The sequence below is a fragment of the Xenopus tropicalis genome, chromosome 6 (assembly GCF_000004195.4).
Source record: "Xenopus tropicalis strain Nigerian chromosome 6, UCB_Xtro_10.0, whole genome shotgun sequence".
NCBI lineage: Eukaryota > Metazoa > Chordata > Amphibia > Anura > Pipidae > Xenopus > Xenopus tropicalis.
In genome coordinates, this window is record NC_030682.2 from 131,558,166 (window position 1) to 131,579,346 (window position 21,181).

Below are 21,181 nucleotides of genomic sequence, written 5' to 3' on the forward strand. Positions count from 1 at the left end.
GAGTCTGCGCAGTTCTCTCCCCCCTCCCATCAGAATCCTAAGAACTCCCTCCCCCCTCCCTTAGGAATGTGGGATCTCAGCTATAACGGCTAGAGACTGCAGGAAGGATGGCAGCTGCTATCTTAAGCAAACAGAGAAAGCTTCTAGGGGTCCTTACTCAGGTATGGTAAAGCTTTCTGCAGAATAAATATAGTGTTCTAGGTGGCACCAATGTGGCTATTGGCAGTAAAATGCCAAAATGACTTTCCTTCTCCTTTAAGCAGCAACATTGACTGATCTTGTTATTGTCTGCAGAATGTAATGCACAGGGCTCAGTACCAAACCCAGAATTGGCTGTGGGCTCAGCGTTTGCTGCCGTGCAGTTTCTTCTTAGTGACGACTGGCAACCTAGAAAGGAGATGATTAGATGTCTCTTGGCAGCAAGTTGTGGGCACGGGCCAGCTCATCCACCTGTGAATCCCACAACCCAGACTTACATCCCAGAACTTAATAATGAGCTTCCCCCAATGGGCAGAGAGAAATGCAGGTGTTGCTAAACCCAGAGCAGAGTTAGTGGGACAAAAATACTAAAAGGGATATACTGTATATTCAGCAAGAGCAGTTTTAAAAGGGAAACTCTTCTGAGCCCCTTTCCTTTTTTAAATGTGCAGTTGACATGGGAGGGTAACGAACTGTGCAGCACTTTGTCCAATAGTTGCCTACTCCATGCAGTCTTCTCCATCTCTCCTTAGGGTTGCTACCATTTCTGAACAAAATACCAGCCTTCCAATATTTTATCATTTTCATTTTTTCACCTATTTATAACTATTGCAGTTATTTATTTGTAAAAAAATGTTTGGAATCATGTATGATTTTCCTTCCACTTCTTACGTGTACCCCACTTTGTATTGGTCTTTCACGTGGAATTCCAATAAAATTGATTCATGTTTGTGGCTGTAATGTGACAAAATGTGGAAAAGTTCAAGGGGGCCGAATGTATTTAGGGAATAATGTACCCCCTGTTTCAAAACATAAGGATATTAAAAGTCACCATAGAGTTCCATGATAATATAAAAGCACCGGGCTGCTGTGCTCCTTTTTGGTCCTACATAGGGCAATGGCACATGATTTTATTATAAGAAATTGTGCCAACTGCATTTTCTTTAAACGTGGTGCCAAAATGCCCTGAAACCACCCTGTACCATCATGTAGGTTGGCAGCTTTACATCAGCGTGGTTCTTGTGCGTGAGTATGTGTGAAAACATGGTGGCCAAACACCCACAAATTGCCATAAGCCTAAACGTGACCTTGAATAATCACCTGGCAAGTGAATGGTTAATATAAGGGTAGGGGGGGATTTCAAAAATACCTCTCACTTTACTGACGTCTGATCTTGCCCATCCCCACAACTCGTTGTCATACCCCCTTCTCCTTTTAGATTGTAAGCTCTGTTGAGCAGGGACCTCATTAACTCATCTATCACTCATTATATTTTATGTATGTATAAAGGGACAGAGCTTTATGCTTTCTAAATACATGTTAATAATAATAATAATAATAATAATAATATGGCAATAGTGAGGAAGTTAGGAATCTGCAATACGGTACTGCTGGCATTTAGAAGGTAGATTATGCTAGTATGTATCCATTAGCATTAATTCAATTAGAGTTCAGCGTTCCTAACCCCTAATGCACATTACAAGTCTAATGAGGCTTTTAGAATGGTATTTAAAAGCTTCCTAATTATCTGCCTTTAAATAGGTTATGCAGTCAGTGGGCAAGGGAACCCAGTTTATATACAGGGCTTTATTATATACCGAGGTATATTTAGGGTAGGACAGGAATGGCATTAGCCCAGCATTGAGATAATTCAGATATGGACACAGGACATATTAGATTTTATTACATCAGAGGTGTCAAACCTACAGCTCTCCAATGGCTGTTTGGGGGTGTGGGAGTTGAAGTTTAACGCACGGCTTGGCTGTTAGGGGGTGCTGGGAGTTGAAGTTTAACGCACGGCTTGGCTGTTTGGGGGTGTGGGAGTTGAAGTTTAACGCACGGCTTGGCTGTTAGGGGGTGCTGGGTGTTGAAGTTTAACGCATGGCTTGGCTGTTAGGGGGTGCTGGGAGTTGAAGTTTAACACACGGCTTGGCTGTTAGGGGGTGCTGGGAGTTGAAGTTTAACACACGGCTTGGCTGTTAGGGGGTGCTGGGAGTTGAAGTTTAACACACGGCTTGGCTGTTAGGGGGTGCTGGGAGTTGAAGTTTAACGCACGGCTTGGCTGTTAGGGGGTGCTGGGAGTTGAAGTTTAACACACGGCTTGGCTGTTAGGGGGTGCTGGGAGTTGAAGTTTAACGCACGGCTTGGCTGTTAGGGGGTGCTGGGAGTTGAAGTTTAACGCACGGCTTGGCTGTTTGGGGGTGTGGGAGTTGAAGTTTAACGCACGGCTTGGCTGTTTGGGGGTGTGGGAGTTGAAGTTTAACGCACGGCTTGGCTGTTAGGGGGTGCTGGGCGTTGAAGTTTAACGCATGGCTTGGCTGTTAGGGGGTGCTGGGAGTTGAAGTTTAACACACGGCTTGGCTGTTAGGGGGTGCTGGGAGTTGAAGTTTAACGCACGGCTTGGCTGTTAGGGGGTGCTGGGAGTTGAAGTTTAACGCACGGCTTGGCTGTTAGGGGGTGCTGGGAGTTGAAGTTTAACGCACGGCTTGGCTGTTAGGGGGTGCTGGGAGTTGAAGTTTAACGCACGGCTTGGCTGTTAGGGGGTGCTGGGAGTTGAAGTTTAACACACGGCTTGGCTGTTAGGGGGTGCTGGGAGTTGAAGTTTAACACACGGCTTGGCTGTTAGGGGGTGCTGGGAGTTGAAGTTTAACACATGGCTTTAAGACTGCAGGTACTGAGGAGAAGGTCTTGGTGGATGGGATCTGGAATGTAACTGAGCTTTGCAGATTACCTTTCCATTAAGACACTTATATTGAGACATCTACTACATTAAGACAATTACTCCTACAGCAGCCAATCAGGATATTGATTATATTGAATTATGGGTACATCCCACACTAATCTCTTTTAGCAACCATCAATACAACATCACCACTAAACAGAAAATTGAATTCAGGGGTCTCAAATCGATAAGCAAATCCATAATCGCTGGGGATAATAACCTGACAAAGTGTGTGGCACAGCGGAACCAGGAATCCCCTGCCAAATGCCATAAACAAAACCTTACTGTACCAGCAAAGGTTCAGCAGCTCCATTACAGTAATGATCCAAGCCTTTCAATTTGCCCACAGAAGCTGCTCATCTTCTGTGTGTCAGTGACCCTGCACATGCTCAGTGTGCGCTGAGAAGCTAAGCTTAGGGGTGGACAGACAACATCAGGCTGAAAGGGTAACAGGGTTACAGGGCTGACTGTTAATGTGTGCTGAACACATCGGTCTGTTCAATATCCGGGTGCATTTCTTTCCTTATCTCTCAACCCTAGGTCCCACCAATGAGGTGGCTGTATCCTCGCTCATAGGGGAATCCTTGTTGGCTGCAAAAATGTCATCGTGTCTATATGGCACCTATTTATATTCCTATCTTCCATTTATTGACATTGGAGACAAACATCACTGGTGATGTTGCCCATAGCACCCAATCACATCTTTGCTTTTGTTTTCTAGCTTACTTGTAGGTGTCCATTTAAATATAATTGCTGATTGGTTGCTAGGGGCAACATCACCAGTGATGTTAATAAATATGCCCCCTAGTCACCTCTTCACTCCCTGCTCATTTTCATGCATGTCTATGGCTGCTTTGCCCATGTACCAAACGTTCTGATTGTGTACAGGCTGCGTACCGGCACCCTCACAGCAATGCTCCTCTCCCTGGACCTTGAAAAAGTGTTTGATTCTCTGTCATGGGAATTTCTCAAATATCTCCTTACCAAATATGATTTCCCTGTCTTGTCTGTGCTTCCCAGGAGCTCAAGTCAAATACTGTGGGTTTCTCTCAGTCCCTATTACAATAGAATGAGGAACACGACAAGGGTGCCCCCTGTCTCCATTCCTATTTGTTTTAACAATGGAATTTCTGGCAGAATTATTGTATACTAATAAAGACATGAATGGAATAACTTTAGATCAGCAAGAATACAAATGCCGCTTATATGCAGATGTTTTGTTACTTACTCTCACAAAACCACTGATGTCCTTGCCAAATCTCTTTAATGTCCTAGATAAATTTATCCAACTTTCTGGATTTAAGGTCAACGTTACTAAACCACACCAACTCATGTGATAAAACTTTTGGAAATTAATTTTGACTTATTTATGGTCCCATTCTCACATCAAATATTTAGGTGTCCGAATTACCAATTCATATGATACCATGAGTGAATCCAATTAGAAAGATTTCTTTAAAAACCTCCTAGATAACCTGGAGTCCTGGAAATCACTTCCGGTTTCATGGTTTGGGAGAATAAACATTATAAAAATAAGTATACTTCCATGTGCTCTATACCAGTTTAGAACCCTCCCACTAGCTCCTCCACGACATTTATTAACTAAATTACAGAAAGCATGCATCCAATTTTTATGGGGGAAGAAACAGTCACAAAAACTAATCTATAGACATAGATCCATGGGGCGACTTGGTGTCCCAGACCTTTAGAAAATTACTTTGCAGCACAAACAGCTCAACTTCCATTGGTGTATCTCATCGCACCCACCTAAATGGGTCCTATTAGGGTGAGCCATATGTAACTGTACACACCTGAGAGACTTCCTCTGTACTTATTATTATCACATAAGTCAACTCTTAGCCCAGTAATTGCACACACTCTTACCATATGGCCTGGTTGGCTTTCCCAACACCACCCTCTAGCACCATTATATAATAATGCCAAGTTTCCCCCAGGCACAGAAACCAGTTTCAATGGTGGATAGAACAGAGACTCACTTGTTTTCATAATTTTCTCTTAAATCATAAGCTGGTCAGTCCTTCGAGATACAATATCCAAACCAAAAACCCTTTAGATACAATCAAATACAACATTATCTACACTCCCTACAACAAAGAGCTCCTCTTCCTTCTCTCACATTTTTTAAAACTATGTGCTTACATCGTCCTACCACTAAGGGAGCTATCAGTTTTCCTTACAGACAGAATACCAGCCTATAGAATCACTGAAATCTAGAAAGGATTGGAATACAGATCTTAGGCTGATGCCACACGTGGCGTTTTTACGCTGCGTATTTTCTAATTCTCTCGGCGGCTGAAAAACACCTGATATCATCATCCATAGAAATAAGTTGAAAAGACGTGAAGCAAACCGCACAAAGCGTAAATATGCTAGAAAATGCCTCAGCACCGATTTTTTAAGCGTAGGCCGAAATACGCCAGTACTTGCAAAGCAAGCTATTCCTATGTATACGCAAAGGCAGCTGCCAGACCTAGCGGAAATACGTGGCGTTTTTTGCTATTTTGCACTATGAGCACCATGGCAACGGGATTTGCTTACGTCACCAGTACTAGGCTGAAAAACGCCATGTGTGGCTTGTGCGGCGTTTTTAGGCCAAGAAAATACGCAGCGTAAAAACGCCACGTGTGGCATCAGCCTTACACAAAGGGCGAAGACACACGGAACTACATGGTAGCAGCTACTTGTCATGGCTACTAAGCAGAAACCCAGAAAATCCCCTTCCATAGACAATACTGAGAACTGCCTCTGCTAAAACACACATAGAGACAATTATCAGTAAATGATCAGCATTGTCTATTTTAGTAGCCGTGACAAGTAGCTGCTGCTAGTATCTCTGTGTGTCTTTATCCCTACAATGGATGAGGAAGAATAGCAAGATATTATTTCCAACCCTTCACAGTGTTCTGCCAATATATTAGCACAGGAAACTAGTTACAGTCTTTTAAGTAGATGGTATTTAGTCCCAAGCCAGATATCTGTGTATATACCAGGACATGATCCCAGTTGCTTTAGGGGGTGTAATACCCCAGGTACAATGGGACACATATTGCATTGCACAAAAACACAACATTTAAGAAACATGGAAAATAGTAAATGATGTACAGGTATGGGACCTGTTATCCAGAATGTTTGGGACCTGGAGTTTTCCGGATAAGGGATCTTTCCGTAATTTGGATCTCCATAACTTAAGTCTACTAAAGATTATTGAAATATTGTATAAACCCAATAGGCTTGTTTTGCCTCCAATAAGGATTAATTATATCTTAATTGGGATCAAGTACATGTACTGTTTTATTATTACAGAGAAAAGGGAATCATTTAACCATTAAATAAACCCAATAGGGCTGTTCTGCCCCCAATAAGGGGTAATTATATCTTAGTTGGGATCAAGTACAGGTACTGTTTTATTATTACAGAGAAAAGGGAATCATTTAACCATTAAATAAACCCAATAGGGCTGTTCTGCCCCCAATAAGGGGTAATTATATCTTAGTTGGGATCAAGTACAGGTACTGTTTTATTATTACAGAGAAAAGGGAATCATTTAACCATTAAATAAACCCAATAGGGCTGTTCTGCCCCCAATAAGGGGTAATTATATCTTAATTGGGATATAGTACAAGGTACTGTTTTATCACAGAGAAAAAGGAAATCAATTCATAAAATTAAAATTATTTGCTTATAATGGAGTCTATGGGAGATGCCTTTCCATAATTTGGAACTTTTTTTTTGCGTTTTGCAAATCAAGTCATCCTGATCCATTTAGAGCATTGGGGGTAGTTACCAATTCAGCCTGCATCCCGGCACATACCTAGCCTGAACTCACTGTAATCATGGCTCAGCTCCTCTTGCTGTTTTTATAGTGGCTACTTGCTATTTTGTGAATATATTAGAGCGTAAGCTCCACTGGTTAGGACCAATGTAAAGGACGAACAAGCTGTACATAAATATATAAATAAACTTTTATAAATAATAATCATAATAACAATAGGGTCACTATCAGAGCCAGGCCAAAAAGTAGTGATTGTCAGCTCTGCATCCTAGCCCCCCTCCCCTTGGTCTTCAGGCCACCAATCACACTCCCCACCCCATCTTCCCCAATCAGTCTGCACACCTCTCTCCCCCAATACTCTATCCCCCTTCCTGTTTTGGGGTGCAGAGACCTGCGTTAGGCCGCAGTATACTCAAAAGGGGTGCCAGGGGGTGGTACATAGGCATTCTCCCCTCTTGTCCCTTCCTCATTCTGAGCTGCAAGGTAGGTACAGCAGGACACACAGCCCCATCAGGCCATGTTATATCGCCTGCCTTTGGGCAGGGCTGAGTTGCACGTCCTGAAGCTGTGCTCTTTACGCTTTCAGTTCATAGGGCAGTGTCAAGGGGGGCAGTAGTGCTCAGTAGATAGGATTATCAGCTAGGGATGGAATTACAAATTGTAATGTAATTGCCGGTAAATTTGTATTACCCTACGAATCCCTCTCTTCCCTGACCCAGATTACGGGGCCCAGAGTGCAGGGTTTGCTTCCTCCATTGCTGCATATAAATCTCCGGTCTATACTGACTCTCAGTAGGAGAGTGGGCATGGGAGGACAAGTCAGGGTGGGGGGACCAGGATCCAAGGGGCTACCCTGCAAAAAATCTGTGAAGGGAACCAGCGCAGAGTAGTTACGACACTGTTGGTCTTCCAAAACAGGCCTCACCAGGAGAGCGGCCCCGAATGCAGTCGCACCCCCTGCCCTCCTGGTAGTTACACCACTTAGTGCCCTTGACTTCAGGTGGCAAAATGACAGCATGTCTGTGCCAGGGAGTTGCATAATCCCTACAGTTATTTGGTACAGTCTATGACTTTGTATCAGTAAAGCCTTTTGTTGTACGGCCCGTGCCGCTGCTACACACATTGTCTGTGCCCAGTCTCCTGCTCAATGGATTCCTTCTATTGTCAGCGCAGAGTTGGTGAAAGAACTGAATCACGGAATAATTGCGCCTCTCTGTGCTGTGCCGCTGAGGATTAGTGGGCGTCTGCCAGTAACTGTGACACAGTGTTTTTCCACAGGCAAATAAATGATGAGTAATAGGGGAATTGGGAATGAATGGAAAGTGCAATAATAACTTTCTGCTCCGGCTACAGACACAGAGCAAACTGCAATAATCGCTAATGCAATAACCGTGTCCTTCACTGGCACTGATATGCTTGGTGATAAATGGCAGCCGCCACTTTTGGATCCAGCACCAACCACAGCTGCGGATATTATTCTGTGTTACAAAACTCGGAAAAATCCAGTTGTTTTAGACTTAATTCTACCAGACATTCATAGGGAAAGCACAGGTCCATTGTGGAGCTCACAGCAGGGCAGGGTTCAAAGTGCAAAAAAAACATGGTCGCTGGCATCTGTTTTTTCACCTTACCCTGCTGTTTGTATATTACCCTAAAAATCTTTTGGCCCATTTTGTGCACAGTCTGCATATGGGTCCTATTTAAAACACAGGTATCTGTATATTGGTTGTATTAAAACTCTAGTATTTGGTGACTCGAGATTTGCCCATTTTTCCCCCATGCCCCATTGTGTTGTCAGTATAAATACTCCATTAGGCTTCATAACATGTCTGTTTCATATAACATGTCTACATTTCAGCACCGGAGGGTATATACATTTTATTTCTATAAATATAACATTATTTACTGTGCAATAAAAAGCCACTGCTGTGGCAGAATTTGTTCATCTTCATAAACATAATCCAATTGAAATCCCATAAATATCTCTGTGCATCCTGTGGTCGTTACATCAGCACCCTAAATCAGCCCCTAGCCGCAGCACTTCATATTAATAATGTATATATTATTGTAATAATCAAACTTATTGGGAGATGCAAGACTACAAGGAACTGTATATAATCATGTTCTGATGAAAGCGGAGTTATATATATATATGTTCCCTAATCAGACTCCCCTTGCTCCTTCCAAGCACAGCAGCCCAGTATTGCACCATCGCTCAGTGTAATGATTAATTAACAAGCAATTACATTTCCTTCCTGGCAGTTTCGCACCTCTATTTGAATCTGCACAATAATGAGCTTTGCACTACTGATTTGTGCCTACTGTGTATAATAATCATGTATATCTCAGTATGGAGAAAGGCACTACATAGTAAATTGTCAGCTCCATAAATCCATACTGAGATATACTGTGCTTCATCCCATACTAACTTCATTATTATCTAGAGTGATCTTTCATTTCCACCTTCCAGCCAGCATTATAATACATTATCTCTACTGACATATTTGCTAATTAAGGTCTCAGCTAATTTCCTTCTTGTGTTCCTGCACCTCAATTCCAGTCAATATTTGAGGGGTGTAAACTATACCCTGTTTATATGTAGGGTTTATGTGCCCTTTATTTTCTCTTAGCTAGTAGTGAAATGAGTCGGATATGCTATAATGCTTACTACAGCTTTTTCTATATTTTTCCATAGAAGACCTTCCACAGTAAAGATGGACTACAGAAGGTGACAAGTGATTGCAACTGCAATTTGGCCTCAATGCTTTTTGGAACTCACACTTCAATATGTTGATTATTAGGCCTTTTTTAATTGCTGATATACATTTCTAATTGGCAATTAACTTAATAAGAATGAATGGATCCTTTTTTACATAGTGTTGTCAGACTAATTGCAGGTTTGAGCAGGACCTTTACCCTTATGGTATTAAGGTTGGAGCCAAGTTCTAATTGTGCTTCTGATTCTCACACATGACATGCTTTGGGCTGCATGTCTTTTATTTTCCTGTATTACAGCAGCCTCAAGGTTCTATCTACATTTCCCCTCAGTAGGCTTCTATAATTCTAAAGCTTCATGCTCTCTCCTAAAAGGAAAGTGTCTATTCTACTAATTCACCTAAATCTATAACATGGGTTCCCATGCAACAATAAATGATTTAAAAAAACTGCCTACACTTATTCCTTTGTGCCCCTGTGGGTTCCTGGGTTCCTCCTTTGTTGCTCTAAGTGCCACATTTCCCCTCCACCAACCACACTGCTGTCTCCTCTCTCACTCCTCCCTCTGTACCTCCCCAATCATAGTCACAAGTACCTCCAAAAAGAACTGTGCTAGGAATCTGGTCTATTGTCAGAATAGTCCAGTGCAGAACCTGGTTCTAACCCTGGCTTTCTCCATATTCCTACTTATGTATGAGCTAGCTGTTCTTTGGACTAACTACTATAACTCATCTTTATGTTCTTTAATTCCTGACTTGGTTTGTGACCTGCTTATTGGCAATGACAGATTACTAGAGAGACGCTGGGTCCTGCCCAAGGCCATAGAGAGGTTATTCCACCTCTGCTTATTGATATGTATGTATGTATGTATGTATGTATATCTTTATTTATAAAGTGCTACTTAAGTACGCAGTGCTGTACTGTAGAATACATTAATACAAACAGGGGGTTATTAAGATAATAATAGATAAATACAAAGTATAACAATAAATACACATAAATACAAGATAAGTACAGTTGCATATGACATTTGAGATCCCACATCCAGGCTCCTGTCAGATCTCTGGTGCTGACATTATTTCACCCTCTGTACAACCCCAGTGACACGCAAGGCTACTGCCTGTGGCTGGAAGCCACTAAGTTTTCTCACCAGTTGGTGCAGGGCCTTTGCGGAAAGAAGTAGGCACCTTCACACAATTGCAAACACACTTTATTTACAGCCACTTCTCACAGAGAGGCAGACTTAAGACCAGGCTCTGTTTGCCGACAAAAGATACATAAATGTACAATACATCTGCAGATTCTCTCTCTATCTGCTTCTCACACACACAACCAGCTTTCCTCACTGGCCCTCCAGGATCCCTATCCCATATGGATGCACAGGCAGAGAACCATTAGGAGTTCCAGGGGCCCCCTGCTCAATAGGGAGGTTTACCTCTTTCTCTGCGGTGACTGTATGTACAGTGCCCAAGCTTCATCTATAGGCTCTCCTATAACCTACACCTTTGCCATACAATGCCATACATTCCATTGTTTGGGGCAGGGAACCCCAACCTTTCTTGCTTGTGAGCCACAGTTGCATGTAAAAAGACTTGGAGAGCAACACAAGCACCATAAAAGTTCATGGAGGAGCCAAATAAGGGCTAAGATTGGCTATTAGGGGCCTCTATGCACACTATCAGCTTACAGGGGCTTTATTTGGTAGGAAATCTTGTTTTTATTCAACCAAAACTTGCCCCCAAGTCAGGAATTCAAAAATAACTCCCTGGTTTGGGGGCACTGAGAGCAACATCCAAGGGGTTGGGGAGCAACATGTTGCCCCCGAGCTACTGGTTGGGGGTCACTGGTTTAGGAGATGGTTGTTGCACTTAAATAATTTTTCTGAGGGATCCAGTAAATTGTAGTTGTTACACACTGCACTGTTGTATGCATGTGAATATTTTCATTAACCAGGTTATATAACCACAAAACTACTCATATACAGACAGAACTTGAGTTAAGTAAATGCCCCCGATAGGCAGGAAGGGTGGGGCTCTCACATGAGTAATGGACATGTAGCAACATTTCCACCATGTCTAGTAAACCATAGCAACCAATCAGCTGTTTTCTTTCAACCAGTAAATGCTATCTGCTGATTTAGTGGTCAAACAACCAACTTCTTAACAAAACAGATTGGCATAATACAATAACTGATCTTGTAGGCAGAAATTACTTTCTAAATGAGACAAGCTCATTGCTGTAAGGGCAGATAGGACTGCAGGGGAAATCATGGCAATTAATTTGATAAAAGCTCATTTTAGTTTGTATGCAGCCGTTGTCTAATTCATGGATCACTGGAGCTAATTAAAAGATTAATTATTCACATTTAAATGTATAATCAATATTCCACTCCTATTAATAATGCCTGAATATTATGAGGCAAAGCAAATGCCATTTGGAATTTACGGCTGTTAGCACATGAAGCTATATTATTTTTATGCAAAAATGCTAATGTCACCACATAGCAACAGGGGAACCTTTGCATCATGAACTCAATTGTAGATATGGTTGTTGGACTAGAACACCTAAGGATCTCTGAGTGAGCCCAGAACAGGACAATTCTCAGCAGCTCATCCTTATTTCCACCCATGGCTCTATATAAAACCTGGATCATTTTGCACTACCTATACAGTATCTTATTGCTGGGAAAAGTGGACCCACAGGCCTGTAGAGAAGAGAAACAGATCCCTTGAATGATACAAAGCAGACTCACCATAGTGTGTACCTTTGGGGGGCAGACTTTCAGCCTGAGGAGAACCACAGTTTAATTTTTGTAAGTACAGGTATCGGACCCCTTATCCGGAAACCTGTTATTCAGAAAGCTCCGAATTATGGAAAGCCCATCTCCCATAGACTCTATGTAATCAAATAATTCAGAATTTTAAAACTGATTTCCCTTTTCTCTGTACAAATAAAACAGTACCTTGTAATTGATCCCAACTAAGATATAATTACCCCTTATTGGGGGCAGAACAGCCCTATTGGGTTTATTTAATGGTTAAATGATTCCCTTTTCTCGGTAATAATTAAACAGTACCTGTACTTGATCCCAATTAAGATATAATTACCCCTTATTGGGGGCAGAACAATCCTATTGGGTTTATTTAATGGTTAAATGATTCCCTTTTCTCGGTAATAATTAAACAGTACCTGTACTTGATCCCAACTAAGATATAATTACCCCTTATTGGGGGCAGAACAGCCCTATTGGGTTTATTTAATGGTTAAATGATTCCCTTTTCTCTGTAATAATAAAACAGTACCTGCACTTGATCCCAACTAAGATATAATTACCCCTTATTGGGGCAGAACAGCCCTATTGGGTTTATTTAATGGTTAAATGATTCCCCTTTCTCTGTAATAATAAAACAGTACCTGTACTTGATCCCAACTAAGATATAATTACCCCTTATTGGGGCAGAACAGCCCTATTGGGTTTATTTAATGGTTAAATGATTCCCCTTTCTCTGTAATAATAAAACAGTACCTGTACTTGATCCCAACTAAGATATAATTAATCCTTATTGGATGCAAAACAATCCTATTGGGTTTAATTCATATTTTATTGATTTTTTAGTAGACTTAAGGTATTGAGATCCAAATTACGGAAAGACCCCTTATCCGGAATACCCTTGGTCCCGAGCATTCTGGATAATGGGTCCTATACTTGTATAGGCCGGCACAATCTGGACCACAGGCAGTAACTGCTTCTGAACATTTAATTAACAGGTTCTAAGAGTGGACCCCCAGTGTTGGCACAAACCATGATGAGATGCTTCACAGGTTAAATAAGAGAAGGTGAAATAGACAGGACACTCTTTTGCATCATGTTTAATTAAACAGCATATTACTCATGTTTGGACAGAGGTCTCTAAATGAGTGGGCCAATATTATTCACCTCCAGGGTGGATTCCAGGAGATTCTCTTTAACCCTCACTATAGACACCTAAATCCCTATGCCAGGGAACACACAAGCGGGACTAACCATATATGCTTCTACAGACTTCTCTATTCCATAATTGTCATGATCGGTTACCCAAAACCCAGAACAATTGTCAAGGTCCCGGTCACGGCTCACGCTTCTGCCTATAACAGTCACCTTTCACTTTGGGTGGAGCCCTCCGTTACTCGGGTGCCACCAGGTCTTAAAGGAACAGTAACAGCAAAAAATAAAATTGTTTGAAAGTAATGAAAATATAATGTACTGCTGCCCCCACTGTTGTGTTTGCTACAGAAACATTAGTATAATTTATATAAACAAAACTACTGTGTAGCCATGGGGGCAGCCATTCAAGCAGGGAAAAAAGGAGAAAAGGCACAGGGTACATGGCAGGTAACAGATAAGCTCTGTAGATTATAATGTGGCTTTAGTTTTTAGTTTTCTGCTAACTAACCTGTGCCTTTTTCCTTTGAATGGCTGCTCCCATGGCTATACAGCAGCTTTGATTATAAACTATAGTAGTTGTTTTGAGGGAGGGAAACCACACCAGTTGCACCTGCCGGGCAACAGTACATTATATTGTAATTCATTTTGTTTTTTGGTGTTACTGTTCCTTTAAAGTGAGAGGACCAGGACAAAGGTTCTGGGCAAGCAAGGGTACCAGATCATTTGAAAAGGACTGGGGAAGCTTACTAGAGTCGGTGTCAGTTAGGCCAGGTCAAAACCGGAAAATAAGTGCAGTATTGATTAATTAATCAGGATCCAGAAGAGTGGTCAAACAGGCAAGGGGTCAGTCCAGGCGGAGTTTACTCGAAGTCAGGATCCAGGCAAGGGTCAGAACTAAATACACAGGACAGAACAGAAGCCTACCCAGGAGCTTTCCTAGAAAGACCTTAGCTGTCTGCTCATATACAGCAGTGGTAAAGATACTGCTCAGCAATCTGCAGGTCCCTGGTTCAATAGGAGGCAGGATGTTGCAATAATCCTGTGCAGCCATTGTGCCCCCTCCCTCTTGCCTGATTTACACTGCTTGTCTTACTATCCATACTGGTATATCACAAAGGAAGCATTCCATGCCATATTTTTCTCTAGTCCTCTGATAACCCCTAAATATTTAATAACACCTTTTTTCTTATTCAAATATAAGATATCCCTTTTTAAACAACAACCTTACACAGTCTCACAGTGTTCTTCAATTCAAGTGGTAGCCATTTACATAACATTCTGTGTCATTGTATCAGTCTATCTATATGCTGGGTGTGTGTTATAAACAATGTGCTTTTAAATACTGTTAAATACTAGCTTCCATGCCATATTCACTTACGGAGCAGGCACGTCAGGGAGGTAGGAGCTGATAGATGACACACTGGGAAGATAGGGGAGGGTGGGCCTGACACACGGAGTATTAATCTTAGACAATGACTAAGTACATTAGCTTTGATTTATAGAGCCATCACAGCGGGGTTCTAAACGCTTCACATGTATATGTGTTTGTCACAGCGCATAACAAAAGCGCAGTGTTATTGGAATGCCTGTATAAGATGATGGGATTCAGGGAAAGCAGCAAAATACACCTGCATGCAACAGAAGCCCACCAATGAGAGCATCAGTTACTGCTGGTTCTTTAACTGGTTTTGAGAAAATAGCTTGTGTCGGGTGTAGCTGGTATGCCGGGAGTTCTTTGCACCACCCCAAGCCTTACATCAGGGATCCCCATCCTTTTCTACCTGTGAGCCACATTCAAATGTAAAATAGGTTACAGAGCAACACAAACATGAAAAATGTTCCTGGGCTATTTGTGGCCCCTATGTGGACTGACAGCCTACAGGAGGCCCTGTATGGCAGTACACCTGGTTTTTATGCAACCAAAACTTGTCCAAACGCCAGGATATTAAAAATAAGCACCTGCTTTCAGGCCACTGGGAGCAACATACAAGGGGTTGGGGAGCAACATGTTGCCCCCGAGTCACTGGTTGGGGCACATTATGACAATGCCAGATTTAGGGTGGGGCAGAGATGGCATTTGCACTGAGACAGCAACTACAGAAGGACCCTTTTGGGGAAAATGTTGCTGAAAATTCAGGGCAAGTATTGTAACACAATAACATAGTTATAAAAAAGATGCACGTCCGTCAGGTCTAACCTTTATGTCTCAATGAAGCCTGCCTGCCTGCCTGCTAATTGATTCAGAGGAAGATAAAAACCTTATTGGAAGCCTCTCCAATTTGCTTCAGAGGGGGACTATTCCTTTATGTTCCCAAGAGGGCAATTAGACCATTCCTTGGATCACCTTGGTGCTAAGAATTCATTTCAGTAACCTTGTATTTGGTCATTTGCTAAGAAGCCATCCAGCCCATTCTTGAAGCTATCTACTGTATCTGCCATTGCAGAGAGGATCGCACAACTTCACAGCTCTCACAGTTTATTGTATGGCTAGCATTTCCTCATAACTGAGACTCTTTATTCCATTTATTATCTTCATAGCTCTTCTATTTGAGTACTGAGACTATACCATTTATTATCTTCATGGCTCTTCTCTTTGAGTACTGAGACTCTTTATACCATTTATTATCTTTGTAGCCATTCTCTTTGTGCACTAGAGACCAAAACTGCATGGCATATTCTAGATGGGGCCTTGCCTGCTCTCTATAAAGAAAAAGAATGAACTTTTCCTTCAGTTAATCTATGCCCCTTTTAATAATGCTGCTGACTGGCCTTGCTTGCTACAGCCAAGGTAATTATTCACAAGTACCCCAAGGTTGTTCTCCCTCATGGATCTGCTTGACTCTGTCCCTTTATGGGTATAAGGGGCTTGCATTTTTTAAAATCACAGGTGTATGATCTTACATTTATCAACACTGAATCTCACCTGCCACTTAGATTAGATTAGATTCTTGCTCCCTTGACCCTATGCCTTCTTCTCTGCCCAAACCCTGTGCTGCTGAGTTTACTCCAGCTCTTACTCACAGCTTTAATTCATCTTTGGCTTCGGGAACTTCCCCTCTCTATTGAAACAGGCCGGTGTCAAGCACATTCGTAAAAAGGTGATGCTGGACTCATCCTGTCTCACTTCTACCACTTGCCTCCAAAATCTTAGAACGTATTGTGTTCTCCTGTATCACTAACTTTCTTAACACCCATAATCTGTTGGACCCACTGCAATCCGGTATCCGACCTACGCGCTCTACTGAGACTGCATTGTGCAGAGTTACAAATGATCTTCAGGTTGCCAAAGTGTTGGTAATTTTAATTTACCAGAACCTTATTACAAAACAAGACAAAGTTACCTAAGACAAAGTTCTCAGTATAATGATACTTTATTCATTAACCAAAGACAGAATCTTGTGGAAGCTTTCAGCAACACAGAACACTAACTGAAATGTGTCACAAACAGCTTCAGGCGAGACCCTGAAAGTCTCAGCCTTTTATAGGTGATGGAATACCTCTCAAAAGTAAATGACACCCCTTTTACAACTTCTGTATACTCTGGTTACTGCTGTGCAAACAGCAAAGTGCATGTGGGACTCAGCCAGTCAGCACTGGGATGTTATAAGATGGCATATTGATCTTAACTCAAAGACTCCCTCTTGGGGCACTCGCATTGCACCTGAACTGAGAACTGCCACTTATATTGCCCTGTCACCCATTGTATTTGTGTCTGTAAGTTACCCTCCCATTTAGATTGTAAGCTCTATGGGGCAGGGACCTCTATCCTCTTGTCTCTTTGATTCTTAATTTATTCCAACTGTACCTTGTATTTATTTGTATTTATTATTATACCTTGTATTTTTCTGTTATTGTAATAACCCTCTGTTTGTTCTATACATTTATTGTTTTACTGTATAGTGCTGCGCTATATACATACTAAAGGGTCCTGCTCACAAAAGCTTACAATCTAAGGTAGTGCTCAAGAGGACATCCTAATTCCAGAGATTTGGTTATTTTAGGTACAGGTATAGGATCCGTTATCAGGAAGACCCCTTATCCGGAAAGCCCCAGGCCCCAAGCATTCTGAATAACTGGTCCTATACCTGTGCCTAGATATATGTATTTAATAAAATATTTTTGTGCAGCATAAAGCTGAATGCTATAGATTTAATCTGTGCTTAAGAGGCACTTTCCTAGCCACTCTGTCCCTCTCTATCTCTGTAATCCTCTTATTAAACTAAGAGTCCTAATGACTAATCAGTTGGATATCACCAGCAGAGCTCTTAATTGGCTCTCAGCTCAAGGCAGCTTCTTTCAGAAGAGGGAGGGGCGAGGGGTGGCTGAGGGCACTGTCCTCTGGTCAGTACAGTAAAGGTATGGGATCTGTCATCTGGAAACCCATTTTTCAGAAAGTCCTGATTTATGTTCTGATTCCCATAGACTCTATTATAAACCAATAGTTCTAATTTTTAAAAATCATTTCCTCTTTCTCTGTAGTAATAAAACAGTACCTTGTAGTTGACCATAACTAACATGAATAATAATAATAATGATGACTGCTTATTGGATGTATAAATGATTTTTTAGGTAAGGGGATTTCCAAATCCCTTATTCAGAAAACCCCAGGTCCGAAGCAACTCTAGATAACAGGGCACATGCCTGTATTTGATAATACGAGGATATTAAGTGTCACAATGGGATACCATAATCTATTTCTAGTCGTGGTCTTTTCTGATGTCCTTATAATTTACAATACATTTTATGGGTTGTATTTTTATAAATTATTTATTTTCTCTGTAATAATGAAACAGTACCTGTACTTGATCTCAACTAAGATATAATTACCCCTTAGTGGGGGCAGAACAGCCCTATTGGGTTTATTTAATGGTAAAATGATTCCCTTTTCTCTGTAATAATAAAACAGTACCTGTACTTGATCCCAACTAAGATATAATTACCCCTTATTGGGGCAGAACAGCCCTTTTGGGTTTATTTAATGGTTAAATAATTTCCTTTTCTCTGTAATAATAAAACAGTACCTGTACTTGATCCCAACTAAGATATAATTACCCCTTATTGGGGCAGAACAGCCCTTTTGGGTTTATTTAATGGTTAAATGATTCACTTTTCTCTGTAATAATAAAACAGTACCTGTACTTGATCCCAACTAAGATATAATTACCCCTTATTGGGGGCAGAACAGTCCTATTGAGTTTATTTAAGGTTTAAATGATTTTTAGCAGACTTAACGTATGGTGATCCAAATGACAGAATGACCCCTTACCCGGAAAGCCCTAGGTCCCAAGCTTTTTGTATAACAGATCTCAGAATGACTATTCTGTACCCTCGGTGACAAACAGAAGAACAGATTACCTACTTATAGAAAATGATCATTTATTGGTTGAATTATAGTTTTCACTGTATGTTCTTCCAGTTACGTCGGAACAAGATCTGAAACAAATGACTCACTTCCCACCTAAAGCCGGCTCCTATCATGCAATTTATACATTATCTATGTTGTCGTATTTTGAAATGTCACCGCGATATATATTTCATGGCTGTAAGTACTGAGTAACGTATTTAGTGGGAATGAAATAATGAGGACAGAGTGTTTAACTGGCTGTCACCTGCATCGTCTTCTTAGAAAAGCTACGAGAAGGGAACATGTAGAACAAATGGGGGGGGGGCACATAGGTAGGGTTGCCGCCTTTATAAAATAAGTATACTGGCCTGGCTGTATATATATATACTGTATATGTTATATATGTATGTATATACCTGAATATATATATATGTTACCTGTCCCCCTGGGTGGAATGTTTTACCCTTTTGGCCCAGTGATGTATTGACTAGTTTCTTGCAAATGTTTACTAAAATAGTTGGGTTGCCCTTTGGATTTCACCTGCTGAAAAAATCAACGCTGCTGAGTAGCCTAAAGCACAAGGCCCCAGTAAAGAAGACTGCCCCCGATAATCACCTGCTGATTGCATGCTCCCTGGTGTTCCCCATGTAGTGCCATACATACCCAGCTGAATACAGTTACAAATGGCAGTGTATTCCACTGTGGATTGCATGGCCATCAATTTGTATGCCAAACCAAGTTCAAACTACACTTACCTTTGGTCCTCCCTCCCTTTCTTCTGGCCTCATTGCTTGACGCCAGGGCCCCAATGATCGCTCACTTGTCAGAGAGATGAATGCACGGCCATCTTTTACTTTTATACAAAAAGAGGCAAGCTACATGGCATCACAAAATTAAAAGGGTTTGTAGCATACAACCTGTAGTGAACATACTAGTATGTCTGGGATTAATAGTCTTAAATATCCATTGATCTTATGTGTCTGGGGTAAATATGATCATTGCCCATTTCTGCAGCAATCTTACTGGGTATATCTGGGGTTAATATGTTGTTTATCCATTTTATGCAGTGGGGATAATGTACTTATTATCTATTAAGAGAAGAGAAAGAATGCATTGCATTAGCATGTCAATAGCGGTTATTGCAAATATGTTCTCAGTAGACCTGCCAGTCTGTGCTATGCACTTCCCTGCACAACGGGCACGGTGCCCACTGGCTTTTCCTATTAAATTTCATTCTGCTCTATGCTCCCCGCAGTTTACTTGATGCTCGGATAGAAGATGTTAATAATAGGAATGAATCAAATCTCATTTCTAAACAGCACAAGAACAACCTGGAAGCCTCCTGGGGGAGATATAGACAGTTGCAGGTGTGGCTTTTAGCAGTGTCAGACTGGGAACCCAGGGGCCCACCAGAAAACCTTAGTCCCTAGGCCTTTCCTCACCCAATCTCTTCATTCTCCTAGTCTCTTTTATTTACATGCTAGCATCTATTCTTCCATCTATTTCTCCGCTTTCTTCCCATTCAGAAATAGGGAATGACCAGGAAACAGGCCAAATCAGGTCAGGAGCAGGAGGGCACACTTACACCTGGGCCCACCGGGAAGTTTCCTGGTATCCTGGTGGGCCAGTCCGACACTGGCTTTTAGTATCTGTCCAGTTTTAAAGGTTTGATGTGGCAGCTCAACTTTGCCCTCTGCTCCACTGGCCAGAGAATTATGTTCTTCATTGGATATACTATAGGTTCCCAATGTGAGAAGCTGACCTCCTTGAGGGGCTCCATGCAGTGAATAAGGTAGGGTACAATTATAGTTATCACACAGCTTCTGTCCATTCCAGGGTTAGACTGGGCCAGTAGGACAATGGAAAAAAAATCCCAGTGGGTCCTGCCGACTCAGACCCGATCCCTGTACTGTGGCTCCCCTGCTGCCTTCCAGCCCCCTATCATGGCAAAGTAAGTCTAGGTGCACACGGGGGGAGGGGCTGGCAGGGCGTGAGTGGGTGGAAGGGATCCTGAATAGGCATGGGGACCCCTGGGTCAGTCCCCAGAGGGACTGGGGCACTCAGTCTGACGCTGGTCCCTTCATAGAAGAAATATTGCTGTGGGGTACAAGGAAACTGATTTACCTCAGAACGCAGCTACTGCTATACTGAACCCCACAAAGTGTGGCGACTGGGGAGACCCCTAATTTGCACCTGTTTATACCCCTCTGGCATCTGAAAGGAGGGCATTTCTTTGTAGCTTAATGCTCAGAATATCTTAATGTACTATATATATAGTGACAATGGGTGAGTGTCTATCAGAAGGAAGCCCACCTTTTGGACATGGGCCCATGCGCAATGTACTAAATTCAGAGGCATGTTTTTACCCTTAATGCAGCATTCTTTCCCAGAATTTCAACGTAATTGTTGCATCTGTGACAACATGTGCTTAATGCACTAAGATCATTGCAAGTTTACCTAAGTGACTATTAAAGTTGATATGTA